The 20,583-nt window shown below is 43.6% G+C and overlaps 1 protein-coding gene and 1 pseudogene across 2 annotated transcripts in view; one reads left to right on the forward strand and one right to left on the reverse strand.

Annotated features, from left to right (window-relative positions):
• Positions 1-6,221, reverse strand: part of LOC101723871 (phospholipase A1 member A pseudogene) — a 48,126-nt pseudogene extending 41,905 nt beyond the window's left edge.
• Positions 1-20,583, forward strand: part of LOC110344323 (high mobility group nucleosome-binding domain-containing protein 3-like) — a 638,706-nt gene that overhangs the window by 129,006 nt on the left and 489,117 nt on the right. The window lies entirely within an intron of this gene.

A 20,583-nucleotide genomic window follows, 5' to 3' on the forward strand; every position in this document is an offset into this window, starting at 1 on the left:
TGCCTCTCTCCCAGGATGCCAATTCCTGGGGCCAAGTATGTGACCCGGGCTTGGGCAGTTAGGCATTCTCGCCCTGGGCTTTATGTCTGGAACCAAGGTTTCAAAGGTGAAAATAAAAGGTGAAAGAAGGGATGATAAAAATTCATTTTTACCTCCGCAACAGCATCCCCAGTGGTGTTGCCCTGGAGCAGCAACTGTGTCCTGACAAGTGACTTTGTCACAGTGCAGTTGTTTTACTTTCTTTCAGATCCTTGCTTCCTGGGCCCTTTCTAAGAATAGAGGTCAGTTTTAGAAGACAGTTGCTGACTTTGAGAACTCAGTCATCTAAAGGCCAGTGTCAATCACTGTTGCTTGCAACTGTCAGGAGAAACAACTCTGGAGTTAGTAAAGAGGGAGTTTATTTAAAGGATTATTTCAGGGGGTGGAGGTGGAGATAGAGAGGGACTATCACAATGGGGAGAATTTTCTGATCATAATACACTCCAGTGTCTCAAAAGGTAAAAAGGAATTTTTTTCATGGATAGGAGTAAGCAAAGCAAGGGAGAACAGGTGTGAGGAAGTGAGATGGGAAGACTAGGACAGCAGCTCAACGTGTCACGCTGAGGCCAGGCTGTGATCAGCAGAGGCTATCTTCTGGCTCAGGCTGAGGGTGGTCAAAGTTCAGAGACCCAGTAGAAAGAGAAAAACTTAACTAAAGGTCAGCCGGCAAGCATTTTGTTCTGATTGTTCCTGTGGAACTGTTGGGGACAAAAAAGTTTAGCTGATCATATATATGGCAAAAACTGGGAGTATGTTTTTGTGTGTGTGTGTGTGTGTCCATGACAGGTAAATAAGAAGGCATCTATGAGTCTTCTGTGCATTGTATAATGAAGAGTGGTTCTTTGCTGTTTACCATTCCCTATAGCACAAAAGAATGGGGACACTTTTTAACCTTTTATGTTTTCCAGGAGCACAGGGCTCAGATAAAATTCAACAGTGTCACAACTATCCTGCCAATAAGGAAGAAACATATTTGGGAGGCTTCCATTACTGCCAAGTAGTCTCTGTACTTGATCTCATGGAAGTGGGTTATTATTGTCACTGGCATTTTATGTATGAGTGCAGTGTGGAGGCTGAGAAACTTCCATGGCACTGCACAAGAAATGGCTGAGCTGAGACCTGAGCCCTGGCTTCTGAGATCCCTGGTTTATGTCCCTTGGTACCATGTTGCCTCTGGATGGGCTCAGTCAGTGTCTTCTCATCTGTGGTTTTAGTTACCCATGGTCAACCCCAGTCTAAAAATCTTAAATAAAAAATGTCAGAAAGAAACAGTTCATAAGTTTTAAATCATGAGCTATTCTGAGTAGTATAATGAAATCTCACACTGTCCCATGTCATCTTGCCTGGGATGTGATTCATTTCTTTGTACCATGTATCCATGCTGTATGTACTACCCACCTGTTAGTCATTTAGCAGCCTAATTGTCATGATATTGCAATACTCATGTCCAAGTAACTCTTATTTTACTTAATGATGTATTTTGTTGTTCTACTTTACTATTATTGTTATTAATCTCTCACTGTGCCTAATGCATGTGTAGGGAAAAGCATAATATAGATAGCGTTTAGTACTATCTGAGATCTCAGCCATCCACGGGGTCTTAGAATGTATCCTCTGTGAAAAAGGGAGACTATTAGACAATCCTGGTTTATTTTCAAGATCCTAGCACAATTATTTGATATTGAAAATGATCCACATGTATTTGTAGAATTTTTCATGATAATTATGTTATAGCAATCTCCAACAGAATATGAAAATGGAGATCAATTTGCAACTCCAATTTTCTAGAATGAAATTTCACTCTATAATTTCGGTGCAGTCATCAGCATTTACCCTAGTCAACAGGCTTGTTTCCTAATGCAAACAGACTGTGTTGGCACAGCCTTCAAACCCTGCTCACACCCGGCATTGCAATCAGTGCTGTCACAAGCCTTTTCTATGGAAATTATCATTCTTCCTAAGGGATGGAAAAGAGATTTAAATCCTATGCTTTCCTCATTGTAGGTTTGCAGGCCCCCCCTCACGGCGACGAAGTGTTTTTCATGGCATTTTGGTGGACTACAAAACCAAGGCTTTATTTTGGCCCCAAGAAAGCCATAACTCTCACAAGGCTCTGGTCACACATGATGGTGACTGCTCAAGAGGAGTCTTCTTGTTGGAATGTGACGTGAAGCCAGGATGTTGCAGATAAGAGATGAGAGGACTCAGAGTTCTGTCTCTGGGCAGAGTTGGTGTTGTAGTCAGGGTTTTGGCAAAGGAATATATTAAATACAGGATACATAATTTACAAGATTATTTTATGATAATTACCCCAAGAGTCAAATGCAAAGGAGTGCAAGAGATTAACTGCAAAAATAGCCAACACTTGGAAACAGCCCAAATGCCCATCAACTGGAGACTGGATCAATAAAATGTGGTTTATTTAAAAAATGTAGTATTACCCATCAAAAATGAGAAATTAGAGACATTTATTGCTAAATGGATGCACATTGAGGAGATACTCTTAAGTGAAATAAATAGGACACATGTGTAAATACCGAATAGTTTCTCTAGTGTGAGAAACTGAAAGTGTAAATAAGGACTAGAAGGTTTAATAGACAATGTGAAATAGGAAGAAAAGGGGCAAAGGGGAGGGGGAAGTGGGAGGGGTAGGGGAAAGGAAAGAAGGGAATGGAATTAATATGAGAAAATGAAAAAATGGAAACAAAGTCTTTGTAAATAGGGAGGGATGGAGGGGTTGAAGGGAGGGCAGGGGAAGGAGGGGAGGGTGAAAGAGATTAACTGCACACTAAAGGCCCAATGAATCCAACCGAGGGCCTGGATCCCAGCAGTTTCCCACTCAAGTCCAGCTGAAGCTTAGAGTCCAAGGCAATGTCCTCCATGAGTCCAGCCAGTGGCCTAGAGCCCACAGCAATGTCTCAGACTTGTCCATATTGAGGATCTGCACCCAGAAGGCCCAAAGGCCAGTGGTGGAAGCCAGAAAACGTACCCTGGTGAGATGAAGGATTTGTGCCACCAAGCTGAGGGATCCACATTGGAACCAGGAAGTGATGCTCACAGTGAAGATCAGAGCTCCCCTGATAAAAACAGCAGCCATTCCCAGCAACAGCAAGGTCCCTAGCTCCTCCTCTGACAAGAACAGCCTAGTTTGCATCAAGAAAACCATTGGCACCAAGCTTCTCCTAGAAAATCAACAGTCCATGATCTTCCCCTCCAGTTCTCTTTTTATGACTATTGGTAACAACCCTCAGATGGATCCTCCACACCCGGACCACACTGATTCAGTTCAGCTGGGCGTTACAAGTTGACCATTAGTTAATCCATCACAGTTGGTTCTTTAGATGCCTCAAGGCTAAGGGTTCAAACCTGGGCTGTCTTCTTCCTCTTGGTCTGCCCCATCTGGGTAGCCCAGGGTTGACACCCACCTCCATTCACGGGGAGTTTTCAACCAGTTCCTCATGACACAGCCACAGCCCAATGTCTTGAGTCTGTATTGGGTAAATCTAGAATCTAGAGTCCTTTGGGTGCTGACCAGCAAAGCCCTTTCTTTGGCTGTGGCTATGGACTCAGGTTCTACAAGTAGACAGTGGGTTCTCTTCTGGCACTTCTACTGGCCTGCTGTGCAGCTTGGATAAAGTAGTTAGTTAACTCATCTGTTGAGTTAACTGTTCAACTAAAGCTGTTAACTGCTTTAGTTAACTCATTTGTTGAAGGTGGGTTGGTAACATCTGTCACTTTTTTTTTTTGGTGAGGATTAAATAAGATAGGTACTCAATAACTTATTTAATAATGATGGTAAACCAAATTCATTAATCTTTGGTGATGGTAAGGAAATCTATTGGATCCTTGTCTCCTATCTTGCAGTTAACAGATGGTCACCTTCAAAGCTAATTTCTAGAGCTTTGTCATCTGACCCACTGCTCTCCATTAATGGTGTTTTGCTTGGGTGGGACAGAGAACTTTGGGTGGGGCACAGGTCATCTAAGATCTTATTTTCCCTTCAATGTTCCTTTTCTCCTTCAGTCTGACACACTTGTTTTTGCTGGTCTCCTTGACCTACTGTTGGTCAGGAAGGACCCACTTTGAAGTTCTGCTAAGCTTTCCTTATCTTACTAGGAAAATATCTGACTTCAGCACAAAAAATAGGTTCAAATCCCAGATCTGCCACTTTTGTCTACATGGCTTTAGGTACACTTAATACTTTTAGGTAAGATACTTAATCTCTCAAAGCCACAGTTTCTCTTTTTGTTAAAGAGGAAAAATAATGGTAATTTATTTAGTAGAGTTATCGTTAGGATTAAATGATATAAGAGGTATATAGTGCCTGGCATAAAATAAAAGCTCTAGCCAATGTTAGTTTTCTTTCTTGGATAGAAAGAAGATATTTTTGAAGGGATTGTATACTAAAAATATCATTTAGATTTTTCTTGTTTCCTCATTTGCAAAATGTAATTAAGAGTGATAGACCGTATGTAAGTTATAAAATAGGGGAAAATCACTGATGTTATCAGCAAGCTATGGAAGAAGAAAGCTGTGGGGAGGGTTTGGAGCTTAACTGGAGGTTCCAGTCCTGCGTGTGCTCCTAGCTATCCCCACCCTTCTTCAGGGATTGGTTGAGCACACCCACACCCATGCCCACGAATTCCCTTACAGGTCTGACTTTCTGAGATCCTGCCCTGCAGCTCTGGGCTCTGCCTTCCACCTGATCCTTGCTCAGACTGTGCCAAAGGGCTAAGTCATTCTTGCTGTACCGCATTTTAATTTGGGGTTGGAAGCAGGCAGAGGACCCTGAGCTCCTGACACTTGCTGTTTTTAGGGAGACAGAGGCTTGCAGGGAGCAAGTTTGGATGCTGGTTTATTACTCTTTCTGTTTTAGTCTGTCAGGCAGTTAAATTTCATGTCTGTTGAGTGGAGACTATTGCAGTGGATACTGTAGAAAGGGGTCCTCATGCCTCTCTTGCATCAGGAAGTCAGGACACACCCGAAAAGCTGTAACAGAATTTGTGTTACTGAGTGTGTTTTTATGGACTAATTCTCTGCAGGAAATGGAAGCTGAGCTAAGGCTAGAAGTAAAGATGCTGCTCAGAGTTGGATGAGGCTAATCAGGAAAGCTTTTCAAGGGAAAATTAATTTGGCCAGGGTTTGGAGCCATCTAGGACACAGAATGCTGGAGGGGATGGGTCCAGGCATTGCTCAAGGGACAAAGGTATTTGCAAATGTAAAAGCAGGATCTGTACAACATATGATAAGCAATTGACTTGGCTGGAACAGGTCAGTCAAGGCATGATGTCTGTGAGTTTGTTCTGGACAAGAGTGCTGGGAGGAGAGTCTAGGGAGCTATGAGAACATGCTTCATGGTAGGCAATCAGAATATTCAGGTACATCTGGCAGAGGCAGATCTTTTCATGGGCTTCAGATAAATTACCTCCTATCTTCTGTAGGTTTTTTTTGGGGTGCATATGTGTCTACATACATCTGGGCATTGGTTTGGGTGGAGAGGGAGGTGAACTACTTAGGACTTTGAAAGGAACAGAAACCCAGTTGAAGGAGTTTAGAGCAAAATCTTATGGGGTGAGGAGACTGGTGAAGCTGTTTGCATGGAAAGCCCAATTTTCAACTCAGATTATGTTTATGGGGGGATGGTTTAGGAACATTGATGGGAACAATTGGGCATATCAAGTCCCCAGTCCTTCTACTCCAAGTCACTCTTTGGTCCTCAGTGAAGGCTGGAGCCTCATTGAGCAGTTAGAACCAGTAAAAAACACCATCAGACTTCTCCCCCCACCACCCCGCTCATCTCTGCTCCTTTCTATGTGTCTGTGTGTCTGTCACTCTGTATCCTACCTTTTGCACTCAGAACACAGAGTGGCAAGCAGATGCCTTCAAGACACTAATCCAAGACACTAATTTTCTCATCTGTAATTCCAAATGTTGGGAGAAAAAAATCCAATTGGCCCGATAAGTCAGATGAGTGTCCCTAATCTAGTAAACTCTACCAGAGGAGGATGGATACTGTACAGTGTAATTGCTAGGATGAGATGAGAAGGCATGCCCAAAATGTTCTTAGTAAGTGGTTACAAGGAGGATTGTAGTACACCTTTCTGTTGCTGGGACAAAATACCTGACAGAATTTAAAGGAGGGGACATGTATTTTGGCTCACCATTTCAGAGGTGAGGATCATGGTCCGCTGGATGCAAGGCAGAAATATCATGGCAGAAGAGTGCAGAGGAAAACTGTTCATATGATGGCAGCCAGGACACAAAGTGCAGGGGAAGAGCCAGACAATCTACCTTTCAAAGACACTCCCCCAGTGACCTGCTTCTGCCAACCAAGCCCACCTCCTAACAGCATGCACAGCAGTGAACTTATCAGTGGATTAACCCACTGCTGAGGTTAGAGTCCTCATGATCCAGTCACCTCTCTAGGCTCCACCTCTGAACATTGCTGCACTGGGGATCAAGCCCACAATACATGAGTCTTTGGGAAACACTTCATGTTTAACCATAACAAGGAGTAAAAGGAGTTAGGCTGCTATGGTGATTTTTACCCATGGAATGGGAGAAAGGCAAAGAGGAGAGAGGCAAGTTCAAGTCTTGACTCTAAACAGCTGTGTGACCTTGGGCACATTTTCTGCCCCCTAAAGCTTTCTTTTCTCATCTTTCACATGAAGGGTTGCATTAACTGATTCCTCCCAGCTTTCGAAATGTATTTCTCTTGCCATGTTTGAGATGATAAGGGCTGATTTGGGGTGAGGGCAGTGGGAATAAAGTGGATGTGAGAAAAATGTAATTGGAGTAATTGGCAGAAGATGGAGGACTCATTGTGAGATGTAAAGTAACTAGAGGATCCAAAAGGACTCAGAAGCTTGAGGATGATGTTAGTCCTCATGGTGATAGGGACTCTAGGAAAGAAGGTCTTTCTGCAGAGAAAGATGGAAAGGCCAATTTTAGGTAGAGGGGCATCTAATTAGAGAGACCTGATGACAACCACTGCTGGGCACTTATCATAAAGACATGGAGGTAGAAAGTGGAGTTGAAGGTCATTCTCATAGGTGTGGTGTTTGCAGTCAAAGGAAGTGGTAATATTGAGGGGGGAAAAAGGGAGAAACAAGCCACAAATAACTGGGAGGTTAAGAGAAAACAAGAGCCCTGGGAGAGCCATACAGTTAGAGGGAGGAGGAGGCTTCGGCTGGGTGAGGACTCAGTAGTGTCAATGTGGTGGGGGTGCCAAAATGAGCACCCAGAGCACCAGAGGGAAGGCCCTGGTGACTTCTTAGATCAAGGGCATAGATACAAGGACTTTAGGAACAAGTAGAAGTGGAGCAGAAAAGGCAACAAGTGGAGCAATTTAAAAACTATAAATTGGGCAAGGATGGCAAGGAAGAAAACAGGGTAGTCGCTTGAGGGACCAATGCAGTTGATAGATTCATAGGATTTTTCCTTCCCTTCCCTCTTTCTCCCTCTATCCTTTTAACCATTTAGAATGTAAACAATCATAGTTGTGACCTAGAGAGAACTTGGAGAACTTGATACTGTTCTGCTACTACCTGGTGATCTTAATAATTGCTATGGTGTGAATGTTTGTGTCCTCTCCAAATTTATATGTTGACTCTTGATGTGGTGGTGTCATAAGGCAGAGCCTTTTGGAGGTGATTAGGTCACAGGGATAGAGCCGTCTGATAAAACAGGCTCCGGAGAGCTGCTTTCACTGTGTGAAGACATAAGAGGAAGACACCATCTATGAGGTAGGCTCTCACCTAACCCAAATCCACCATACTCTTGATCTTGGGGTTCCCAGCCTCCATAACTGTGAGCAATAAATATGTGTTATTTATAAGCCACATACTTTATGGTATTTTTGTAATAATGGCTTAGATAGACAAAGACAGTGGTCCAATGGGAAACTCTGGTGAATGGTGGGCTGTTCAGTTGAAGGAGTTCACCCCCTACAATTGTTTGCCTTAGATCCCTAAAACTGGGCATTTGAACAGCATTTGAGAGATTCAAAGGATATCCCAGATCTCAGTGGTTCATTCTCTTATTTCTTAGCCAACAAAGGGTCTCAATGAAGACTATGGATGGTGCCACTTGTGAGTGTTTGGGCAAGAGTGACCCATAGGAGCAGAGAGCAAGAAGGGTATGGGCTATGTCCCCAAGCTGTGGGAAGGCAGGCTTGTGGTTCTCACAGGCCCTTTGGGTCCTATCCCAGCTGCCACCCCTATGAGGCTCAGAGAGCCATTTTGACTTCTGGATCAGAAATACTTCAGGGTGTGCAAGCCAAAAAATTAGGACATTCAAGTGCTAGTGGGAGCAGTCTTTAAGCTCACATTCTTCGAGTGCTGAAAAAGCATTGGGTATTCCTATGGCCTGTCACATCATGACTCTTTCAATTTTCTCTGTTGTCAAACTCCCTGAAAGGATGGGGTTGGGGGAGGCTCACACAGCTTGTGATATCTCCTAGAGAACTTGTTACAACACTGTATTCACATTGTGTCTTGTTTAACTTCATCTCACTGATTTTAAGCAATGGTTTAAAAAATACTGGATCTCCTCTGCTTGAAATTTCCTTCTCCTAACACATCTCTGCCTCTGTTAGTCAATCTCCAGGCCCCCACCCTTGATCGGCAGGCTGATGTTAATTTTGTATGCCTGTTTTCTGGGATGGAGGTCCTGGGCCTGGAGAGGAATTTAAAGGGTTTAAACTATCTTAATTAGATTTGCTCCTTGGGCCAATGTGCCCATGATGTCTCCTCAAGATTGGGTCCCTGATGAAGCCTGGAATGGGTTTGGTATGGGAGGCTGGAGGCAGTATTAGCTGGCAGGCAGCATCATCATCAGGCAGAAGTCTGCCCACAGCAGGGTGGATGCTTCTGCCAGCCAAAGATGCATGGGCTTGTTTTTGGCCTGTGTTTGAGCCCCAGGGTGGGATTGCTCTTGGCAAGAGCATCACATGGGTTCCCTCTCTGAGAATACACCATGTCTTCTTTGTGATCCTGAGCTATGGAGATGGTTAGAGGTTGGCTGGCGGGTGGCTTTGAGGTGACCCAAATCCTTGGGATTGTGATGACTCCTGCAGGAAGAGCCCAGGAGTTCAGACGTGGAGGCCGATCTTCTTGGAGACTGCAAGCTAAGCCCACAGTTGAGAAGGCAGGCAGGAGTGAGCATCCTCCAGTGCAATGCACCTTCACCTGTGCTCACAGACACAAGGACTTTTCCAAAAGAGCCATGTTCTTGACAATTCTCATGTTTATCCACTCACAGGATTGATTTTTCTAATGAAATCCTCCTACGACATGATTTAGGTTCATTTATATAAATTATACAGTGATTTGTTTAATGACCTACTTGGAGCACTATAAATTTACAGTATCCATGCAATTTATTATTTAAACCCCACATAAATCATGCATGATGAGAAGACAGAATGGTGTATAAGGATCATGGGCTTTTCACACTGCCTTATGGAAGCCTGAAGTGGGCTTTGCTTTAAGTTTGCAAAGATAAACAGACACATGAATAGATTGGCTGATTTTGGGGAGTAGTGGGTGTACCAGCAAGTTTTGTTTCTTTGCCCAAACAAGAGGGTCCCCTATGGAATTCAGTGCTCCCTGGACTTCAGACTATAGGGTGACCTTATACAGAACCTAGGGGCTCTTGCTATGGGAAGGAGCCCATGGGCTCTGCATAACCAAGGAAGTATGTTTAGTTTTCTGACATTTCTGACCTCTGGGAAGTGAGCCATGCTTCGTGCAGAAGTGACAAGTTAGGCCCTTGGGATTGTGTCTAAGCCCTAGCACCTTTGCTTAAAAAATATCCTCTCTCATGTGAAACCACCAGCCCCTTCATCTTCCTTAGATTGGTCAGTTCCTTTCTCATATTTCCCTCCAGACAGTAGTGGGGACTGGAAAGTTATGGCTATTTATAAGAAGCAGGGTGGATATAGGGAAACCCATCTTCTCTTCCTTCCCCAAATCTGCATATCATATGCACTTGACCTAGATGTGCACTGTGTAGGATAACTGTTAATGTGGTGGGTACATCATTTATGTATCCATGCATTCTCAAAGTGTTGGTGAATTCTTCCTAAATTCCAGGTCCTGTGTGTCAGTGAGGTCAGGAGATAGAAAGAATGAGCTACCACGTATAGAGGCTGAGGCAGTCTTGAAATCAGCCAGAACTGCAGTCAAAGTTTGGAAGCAGACAACTTCCCTAGCACACAGCTAGAGGGCCTTAGGAAAGTTTTTAATGACCTGTGTGAAACTTTTAGGTTCTTAACTACAAAATGGGGATATTAAGAGTCTCTACCATCAGAAGTCATTATAGAGAAATAAGTGAGGTATATAATTCATGTAAAGAATTAAGAATAGGGTTTAGCATAAAATAAATACTCAAAATATTAGTTCTTATTTGATATGGATTTTTTCACCATCTGTAAAATATACAATATGATGTAAAAATTGTGTATAAAGAATAATGTCATAAGGTAGAAAACATATGTACTGCCGTGAAAGGGAAAGATACAGTGTTAAGCTAAGCTCTTAATATTTTTATTTTTATTTTTATTTTTGTGGCACTAGGGACTGAACCCAGGGCCTTCACACTGTGCTAAACCCCCAGCCCTTTTTATTTTTATTTTGAGACAGGGTCTCACTAAATTGCTAAGTTGCCCAGCATGGGCTCAAACCTTGCTCTTCCTGCTTCAGCCTTCCAGAGTGCTGGGATTATGGGTGTGTGCCACCATGCTTGGTTCTAAGCTCTTTATTTTTTTATTACTTTACTATCTTGTAATATGTAAAATATGTACTTGATATGAAATTCAAAAGGTACAAAAAGGGGATACAGTGAAAAGTAAATCTTTACCCACATCTGCCTCTGCCAAAGCCCACAATATTGATTATGCCCAAAACATGCTGTAAGCAGGGCAGGCTGTAAAGAGTTAAATTCCTCAATTGGCTTACTTTAAGAAGCGAGTCTGACTGAAGCTATGTGATTCACAGGAGTATCTCATGAGCACTGCAGTAGTGCGTAGGTCAATATGACCTCCTTACTAATGGCCACAGCTGAGACCAGAGTAATGGCCTATGAAGCTGTGGGGCTAATACGAGGAAACACGTGTAGCTGAGATCAGAGTAAATCAAACCCAAATTCCATTTCCACAATTAGTGCCTTCATAGTTTGAAGGGCAATGTTTTAATTATAACCATATATTTTGTCTATCTTGCTTCTAATTTGAAAATGCTTTGACACTTGTCTGTAAAGCCTAGCCTGCATTAGTTTCCATGGTAATTTCCTGTACTGTACATCTATACATGTATTGCACCTTTTATCCTGATTGATGAATAATAAAATTTGGTGGGTGAGATGGGCCAGTGCCTTTTGCCAAAGGAGCATTGGCCATCCCAGTTCATACTCTTTCTTTAACTCTGTCTTAAGTTTTCATTCAACTTTGTGACATACACTGGGCAGGGTACTGGAACCTAACTGCAGAGGTCTCTGGTAGCCTCAGCTGGACAGATCCTTCTTCCTGAATGTGGCCACTGTTAATAGTCTCTTGTGTGTTCTTCCAGAGTCTTTTCTGCACATTGAACATATGTGTGTATGTGTTCTTTCTTTTCACACAAATCTCAGGACACCACCACTATCCCAGGTACTTTTCTTAGTGATGTATCACTTAGAAATGTGTAGAGGAGAACATTCTAAGTACAGGCACATGTATAATCTCTGTAGCACTCTACTTTGTGGAGAGGACATTGATGGAGTAACCAGTTTTTGCTTTGGTGGACTTTTTGGATCCTTCTAATAGTTTTCCATTATAAAAAATATTGCAATGACTTGGAATTGCTGGGTCAAAGATGACATGCATTTATTTATAATTTGTATACCAATTCCCAAATTGTGCTTCTGAGAGCTTGTGCTACCTTTACATCCACCAGTAGTGGGCTCAGAGTATCTTCTCATACCTTTGTCAACAAAACATGCTACTAAACCCCTGGCCTTTTCATTTTTTGAAGCTATTCATATATTTTAAAATGGAATCTCTTTATTGTCTGTGGAGAATTGGCTTTTACTCATGGGTTGGAATGAGTTCTTTCTATATTAAGTAAACTAGCCTATTGGCAGTGATGTTTGCCCTGTCTTTAAAGCTGCCCTTAGGTCCAGGCAAGAGGGCTCCTGGCTCTGTGCCACTGTGGCCTCCTGTGGATTTGTGCTTCCTCATGTGGTGAGGAACCTGTGCAACCAACCAAAGTGCTTGCACTTCTAGATGGCTCTGAAAGTGTACAGGGCCCTGAGATTTCCAGCTCCCACAGTCCCATGTTCATTACCAGGCCTCTTTCTCAGGTGGACTAAGCTGTTAGCATCATGCCCCTGGGGTCATTGACAACTGTGTTGTGGGGTGTGTGGGATGTGTGTGTGTGTGTGTGTGTGTGTATGAACAATGTAGACAAACAGGTTGCAGTGTTGCAAGCATGCAAGCAAGGCTGCTCGCAGTGTAAGAAGGTAGGAGTTGAAAGTAAGAGGGAAGTCTGGAGCTGGTTCTTCCTACTGCCCTGCTGTAGGTGGAATTTTCAGAATTTTCAGAATTCTAAGTCCAAGTTGACCTTCCAGGTCATTTGTCAACGTAAGAAGAAAAGACATATTTGATTTAAATAGTTTATTAGCTTGATGTACAACTTTTAACTTGTATGACGTATGATTCGAGGGGCTCTGTAATCCTGCCCTGGGCCCTGCAAATGTCAGGGAGGCCTCACCACCTCCCCTGGAGCCAGCAGGCACCATGAGACATCCTGACATATATTACTTTGGCATGAAACCACAGGCTCCAAAGTGCCATGTATTTCTGAGCTTGAAGGAAGTAAGAGAAAGTCAACCTAAATTTAGTCACTTGGTCAAATCAATGTCCCTATTTTATAGATTGGGCAACCTAGGCCTGGAGAAGTTCAGTGACTTGCCTGACGTTTGTCTGCTTTCCCTTTTCTAGTCCCTATGACACCTTTGCTAAGGATTTCTGTGAAAACTGCTTAACCAGCTTTTCATTTCATAATCCTGTTAGATAGTGATCAGTCTCAAGCAAGAGAGAATAAATATGGCTTCAAATGCAGAGATCAGACTAGATTTCTCATCAGACTGGAACTGTCTTTCTCATCAGGGTGCATTTTGGATCAGGATCCTGCTCTTTCTCTCCTGTGTCATCATCTGTATGCACATTTTCCAGAGAGCTGGAACTATGCCATTAAAAATATTTATTTTGGTGTGGAGGTGTTTGCATCTTAGCCCATGTGCCACACTAATAGCACAGTGGCAAACATGACATTTTCCCCAAGTGATTACAGAATGCAGAAGATATTTATGGAGTGTTGGCTGTTCATTAACATGGGAAGCACAAACTCAGGGATTGGGTAATCATGAAGTGTGGCTTTTAAACCCAATTTTAAACCCAATTTGATCATCCTAGTGATGAGCAGAGGCCCAGCAAAGAGCCAGGCACTAACCTTGGGCCTGGGATGCAACCTCAGGTGAGAAGTGTTCACAGCCTCTCCCGGTGAATCAAAGGGACTGTGTTGCCCCTACCACCCATACTACCCTTCCTTTCTCCTCCCCTGTGCTGAATCGAGTCTCAGAGACCTGGGGTGGGGGAGTGGGGAGACCTCAGTGGAGCTTCCCTCCTCAGCAGGAAGCTCATCACCTTCATAGCCCTATGGCTACATCAGGGGTGCAGCCTCTAAGTGACCCCACTTCTGAGAGAGGCTACTTCTTCTTAAGTTTGGCTAAGCTGTGCTATGAGAGCTGAGGCTGTCCTAGATGCTGTACAACCAAGATGAAAGACATTTGCCTTGGCCACAGCAGATTTGAAACACAGACCTATCCCAGATGACTCCACCCTGCAGCCATTTGGATGACTGTACCCTGTAGCCACAAGATGACCATACCCCCTTTATCATTACTCCCAAAGTCTCCAAATAGGTCAGTAAAATGCAGGAGACTACTCATGGCTGGCCTGTTCCTCTATTATATAAGCAGTGCTCCCTAATACTCCTTGAGTGAGTACAAAAGAGCTCCTTCCTATGTACCACTCCCTTGTGCTGCAGCATAGATTCTAATAAAGGCCTCACTTGGTGGTCCTATTGCATACTTGTGATTCTTATCTTAGGTAGAAAGGCTGCACTAAATGGAGCTGGTAATACTAAAGGATACTAACCTTGAAGAGTTGTAGACACCTGTTGCAACTTGCAGAGACTTGTGGTAACTAGCAGAGACCTGCCATAGCTAGGAGAGAGCCCCAAAGAGGTGACAGAAGTTACTGGAATTGCTCCAGAAAGCGACCAAGGAGGCTATGAGCTTGGCCGATGAGGAGCTTATGGGGTGGCTAGGAGCCACCAAGAGTTGTAACATCACGAGCTAAGAGGTGCTAGACTCAAAGCTCAGGGCTGAAAACACTAAGGGTTGAAAGTCACTGGCATTCAAAGCCTGGAGCTGCTAACATCAAGGGAGCAGCACTTTGCCAGTTCATGATTTCCATCTGAATTGAGCAAAAGAACCCTCAGCAGATTGGTGACACAACCATCTGGATATCCCTTGGCAGAGGCAGTACTGACACCTCAGCACCTCTGTTACCTTGAGGACTAGAGATAAGGTAGGGATATGTCCAGGGTTCTCTGGACTCTCATTACCTAAATGGCAGCTCTCTTGCCAGCTCCTTAGCCTGGGTTTCTCGCTAATGTGGATCAAAGTGATGCGATGCCAGACTTCTAGGATTGTTTCCCAGGATGCTTTTCTTGACCCTACCTGTGTACTCTCCTAGGTCCTTTCACAGTGCCTTGCTCTTAAGACTATTAGTTCAACAGATATTTGTTGAACATCAACTCTGTGCCTAGCCCTGTGCTAGTGCTGTGTTTTAAAATTAGATGCTGTATGGCTGGGGATTTAGCTCAGTGGTTCCACCACCTGCCTCACAAGCACAAAGTCCCAAGTTTGATCCCTGATACAAAAAAAAAAAATTAGATGCTATCATAGTGATTGTATCACTGTTTTGTAATTTTCTGTTGACCTTAAAAGACAGGTAAATCACTAAGTTTAAAAAATGATATGTTCATATTTTTAGCTTGGCTAGAAGTCTGCATCAATTCTAGGAGGCTATGTCTCATTATTATTCTAAAATTATTCTATAAAAAATGGCCTAATATATTGTGCATTGCCTACAAATAGATATGCAATATATATTTACTAAATGAATGAATGGATACAGCATTTAGTTTTAACTATTTGATAAACTGGGGGTTGGTGCTTCCTTAGCTTTATTATTTTTTTAATCAGGAAAGGAAAACAGGTCTGTCAGGTGCTGATCAATGACATATCCACAGCCATGGGCAGGGTCCAGGCTGTTCCTGAGAGCTCTTGCTGTGTCCACGCCTTTCTTCTTCATGTTCCTTACAGCTCCTGTCCCATCTTGCCCTGGGGATCCAGTCCCAATGCACAAAGCAGATACGATGGGAGGGCTTTTGCTTCTAAATTTTAGGGAGTTGCTCTGATAGCCAAGAGAACTGTGGGGATGCTGCCATTCTCTCTGACTGTTTCAGGTGAGGACACCAGAGTCCAGAGCTGTGGCTCCTCAGGGCCACCCTGGCACAGAGGTCAGTGAAGATCACATTTAATACCTTTCAGCCCCACAACACCATTATGCCAATGAGTTTACAGTTTCAGTGCCCTTTATTGGTCTAAGAAACACTGACATTTACATGGTCTCAGTCGTACGTGGTGAGCACATGGGTGTATGCTTGAGGAAGTGCCATGTGTATTCCTTCTCCCCCAGCCCTTCCAGCTCCTGCCCTGGGTGTGCATGTAACAGGGGTTCAGTCACTAAGTATGGGTACAAACTGAGTAACTGACCTTGGGAATTGTAGAACAATGCAAAACAAAACTAACAACAATCTTTTAACCCTTCATGGTTCTCTAAGTGCTTTCACATACATTATCTCATTTCCTGTACCTGTTCTCATTTGAAATCATAGCAGGGTGTAAGCATATAATTATATTATCAATTAAGCCAGATTCTGAAATAAATAAGGCTGTGCTGGAGCATGAATTGAAAAAAAAAGCCCAGAAAGAGTAAACCCCTCAAAATAAAATGACAATTCAACACCCTAGGACCAGTTTCCCAGGTATGACCCGCAACCCACCTTTCCTCCACCCCAGTTTTTCTCCACCTATATCACAGTCCTCATTGTGCTGAGCAGTCTCACCTCTCCCTTGGATTTCTGTCAGGAATTCTTCCCTTCTTATTTATATGGAAGATAAAATCTTCCTTAACTTCAAAGAACTTCTCTGGTATCTCCAATTTTGTTCTAGTTTCCCTTTCCTCTTCTCTTTTTCCTTCCTTCCTTCCTTCTTTCCTTCCTTCCTTCTTTCCTTCCTTCCATACTGGGCATTGAACCCAGGGAGCTTTGGGCTCTATCTCAGCTTTTTAAATTTTACTTAGACACAAGTTCTCACTAAGTTGATTAAGCAGGTCTTGAATTTGTGATACTCTTGTCTTAGCCTCCCTAGTAGCTGAAATTACAGCTGTGCAACACCACACCTGGAATAGTTTCCTTAACACTTTCTTTGCTCCCTTTGTTCTTGCAGGTTTAGCTGCTTCCTCTTGGATGATTCGATAGAACTGCGTTATGTCACTTCTTATATTGTATTGCAATAATTACCTTGTTCTGTCTTATCAGACCAAGTCTTTTGAGGGCAGGGATATTTTATTATCTCTAGTGCTTGCTACCCTATGAGCTTTGGATACATATCTGTTAGATGAATGAAGAGATGTGCTCAGAGAATTTTCTGGCTGGTGGAGTCCTTGGTGGACTGGCACTTATTAATTGTGTTGTTCCCCACTTGCCCCAGACCAATGCCAAGCACAGCAGGTTTCCTGGTGAAGAGGCAAGCACAGAGAGCCAAATTGCTCTCAGTGAAGCCTGGTTCTGTGTGATGATGTTTGCCAGGTGAAGAATAAATCTCAAATTTTACAACTTGTGTGCTTTACTTTCTGATCAGACTGCTCATTAAAAACACACACAAAGCAAAAACAAAAACCCACAAAAATTCATTCTCTTGGTAAACAATAAAATACTCAGGAAGGATTATGGAAAATTTGGCTACTCTGAATGCACTTGGCAGTGTGTTCTACGTTGTTTTCTTCAAAAAATAATTGCCTCTGTAGACAGTAGATAAGACACACAAGTGCATGTGTGAGCATGCACACAACTCTGTAATGACATGGTGTGGTTGGAGAGATGTGAACTTAAAACAGCAGGCTGACTGAGGTTCAAATCCAGCTTGACTGTTCAGCATCTGTATTAGCTAGGGAATGGATAAAATGGGGCTAACAAGATCTACACTGAAGGCTGTTTGAGGATGTAGTGAACCAAAACACCAGTGGAATTCTTGACGCTGAGAAATGTTCTCCCTAAAGGGCAGGTTGGCATAAGAGGATCCTCTGCAGTTCCTGGAAAATTCTCTCCAGTGAAGCCTTATGTATGTGCACTGTCCCTTTTTTTGTGACAGTAGGTAGTACTGCCTATTACAACATAATGTTGCAACATATTGTTCCTAACTAGACCACCAACACCTTGAAGGTGGGACTGCATCTGATACTTGTTTCTATCTTGCAGAGAACTTACTAGGTGAGTTAGCCAGATAGGTCTTGGCCCCTTCTGGAAGACCCTGGGGAGAGTCTGAATCTCCATGGCCTCTCTGCTCTGTTTCTGATTCTCCCATCAGGCTTGTGACACCAGAAGATCATCTCTTTGTCTTAGTTACTGTTCTCATTAATGAGAAAAAGTACTAAACACCCCAAATGAAAGGTGGAAAGGTTTACTTTGGCTCACAGTTGGTGGAGTTTTCAGTCCATAGTCAATTGGCTCCAAGGCAGGGTGGAATGGCAGAGGGCTATTGAAGAGGAAAAACAGTCCATGGAAAAGCAGGGCAGTCAGAAGGTAGCAAAGCAGCAAAGCAGCTTCTTTCTGTCCCTTTATAGTCCATCCAGGCTACCTGCCTTTTGGGTGGTGCCACCCATACCCAGGGTGGGGGTCCCTTAATCCTGGCATCACACCCTTAACTCCAGTGTTACATCCTTAATCCCAGCATCATGCACCCTGGTCCATCTGCCTTTGAATCTCCCCACCTATGAGCACATGGAAGCTTTGGGACATCTAGATACAAGCCATAACATCTCTCTTCAGCCCTTCCTCCTCGTCAAAGGTACAAGTTTGGATGGCATGAAGAAAGAATGAGAAGAATATGGGCTTCACAACCCCACCTCCATTACTGGCAAGCTGCGGAAGTTACTATCCTCTCTGACTTCAGTTTCCTATTTATAAAGATGTGAAGTGTTACACTACCTTATAGGACTGCTTCTAGGATGAAATAACAAGGCCATAGAACTGTCCAACACAGGGCCTGGACACAAGTTCAAGTATTCAATTTTTCTTGTAAATGCCATAACTCTTCTGAACTGCAGTGACCTCTGAATAAATAAAAATTTCCAGAAGAGGTTGGCTCCTAGGAATGGAAGTGGGAGTTTCTAAGCCACTCCTAGTGAGATCCAGAGAAGCATCCAGATGTGGGAACGGCTGCTTTCCAATTCTTCAGCTCTAACATGCATTGTTAATGAGGTTCACTACTAACAACAGCTTCTTAGGAAAAAAATAAGTGTCAATTACCAATTAAGTTCATGCATCTCAACTTCACACTTATTAAAAGTGCACTGATAGACTGTGAAATGTGTTGGTTTGGGTTGCTGGCTGCTCTGCTGAGGGAGAAGCGCACAAGGTAGGAACAGATAAGAGCCCATGCGATCAGATGGCAACCTTGGTGACCAACCCGACATATGGTGACAGGCCCAAAACACTGCCATATGGGCTCTTCTAGACCCAGATGGGGAGAGTTGGGGACTCAGCCCCTGCTTCTGTCTTCTCCAAAATCTCTCGGCTGGGGCACCTGGGCTCTGTGGTTTGTTTTCCTGGAGCCAACCCTGATGGAGGCAGGGCACACTCCTCAGTGTCTCTGCACCATCGAGTGAGGCCAGTCTGCAGCTGGTATCTAGTAGGAGAGTCTCTACTGCTGGGCTTCCTCACTCTGCCAGCTTCTTTGTCCCCTTAGATAAGGTTGGAAAGGGTGGGGCGGCCTGTGTAGGAGCTCTGCCCATTCCCTATATTGGCTTTGTTCCTGGCCCACGCTTGTGCCTTGAGTCCCCTCCTGTGTTCATTGCCTCAGGAAAACAGAACCTATATGAGGTATGACAAACAGGTGCATAGGTCTATCAGAGACAAAGGTGCTGGAAGCTGGATGGCATTAGGGAGGCTATGAAGTTATCCAGAGTTCATTACCCGAAGGAAGTAACTGCCATCCCAGAGGTGGGGAAACAAAAGGAGGAGGGGTGCCATCAGAATCTGGGGTAAGAAGGAGGGGCCACAGGCTCAGGGGGCTGGGAAGAAGCACTATTGTAGCTGGGGTTGGGGTGGTGGAAACAATACATCACCAGAAGAATAAAAGAGAATGGGTGCTGGGGATTTAGTTCAGTGGTTCCACTGCCTGCCTCACAAGTGCAAGGTCCCGAGTTCAATCCTTGGTACAAAAAAGAAAAAGAAAAAGAAAAGAGAATGGGTGAGAAACAAAGGAAGAACAGTGGCTTCTGCTTTTCTCTGGCCATCTACTGTCTCCCAGCATCTATTATGGAGAGCTTGTGCAGAAGTCAGAAGAGCCTGAGTGTTACAGAGCAGTGTTCAGAGGGTGGGGTGAACTTGTGGCTGGGAGACAATAGGTAAGTCCACTCAGGCAGTCAATAAATATTTATTCAATGTCTTTTAGATGTCAGCCACTGTATGATGCTGGGGAGTGAACAAAATAGAAAAGTCTCTGCCCTCTAGGAGCCAGCATTTTAGTTGGGGAGATAGTCAATAAACATATAAGAAAGTAAAATATACATTGTCTCAGATGATGATAAGAGTTGTAGAGAAAAAGTAAACAGGGAAAGCAGCTGGGAGTGGTGGGGTTTGGGGGTAGTAAAGAAGTAGTGTTTATTTTATTTTATTTTTAATTTTTGTTACTTTTGTGACAAAGTCTCACTATGTAGTCCAGGCTGGCCTTGAACTCATGGCGATCCTCCTGCCTCAGCCTCCTGAGTGCTGGGATTACAAGTGTGTGCCACCATGCCCAGCAAGAAGTAGTTAAAGAAAGACCTGAAAGAAGCATGGCAGAGAGCTCTAAGGCTATCAGGGGAGAAACACGATAGGTAGAGATACATCAAGTGCAAAGGCCCTGAAGCCTGCCATGGTCAAGGAGCAATAAAAAGTCCTGAGCAGAACATACAAGAGAGAAAGTAGCAGGAGATATGAACAGAGGCACATGGCTGACAAGTTTGAGCTCCAGAACAAAAAAAACTGGGGATGCCCCAGAACTCTCTACACAGGGTTTTTTTGGGTCCTGGGCCCCTCTTGACTGCTGACCTGGCTTGTGTGCATTGGCATCCCTTTCTACTTTTTCGGTTCTGTCAAGCACTACAGA

This window comes from Heterocephalus glaber, unplaced genomic scaffold, assembly GCF_053883595.1.
Source record: "Heterocephalus glaber isolate CG9 unplaced genomic scaffold, H.glaber_assembly_v1.0 deba00001429, whole genome shotgun sequence".
In the NCBI taxonomy this organism is placed as follows: Eukaryota; Metazoa; Chordata; class Mammalia; order Rodentia; family Bathyergidae; genus Heterocephalus; species Heterocephalus glaber.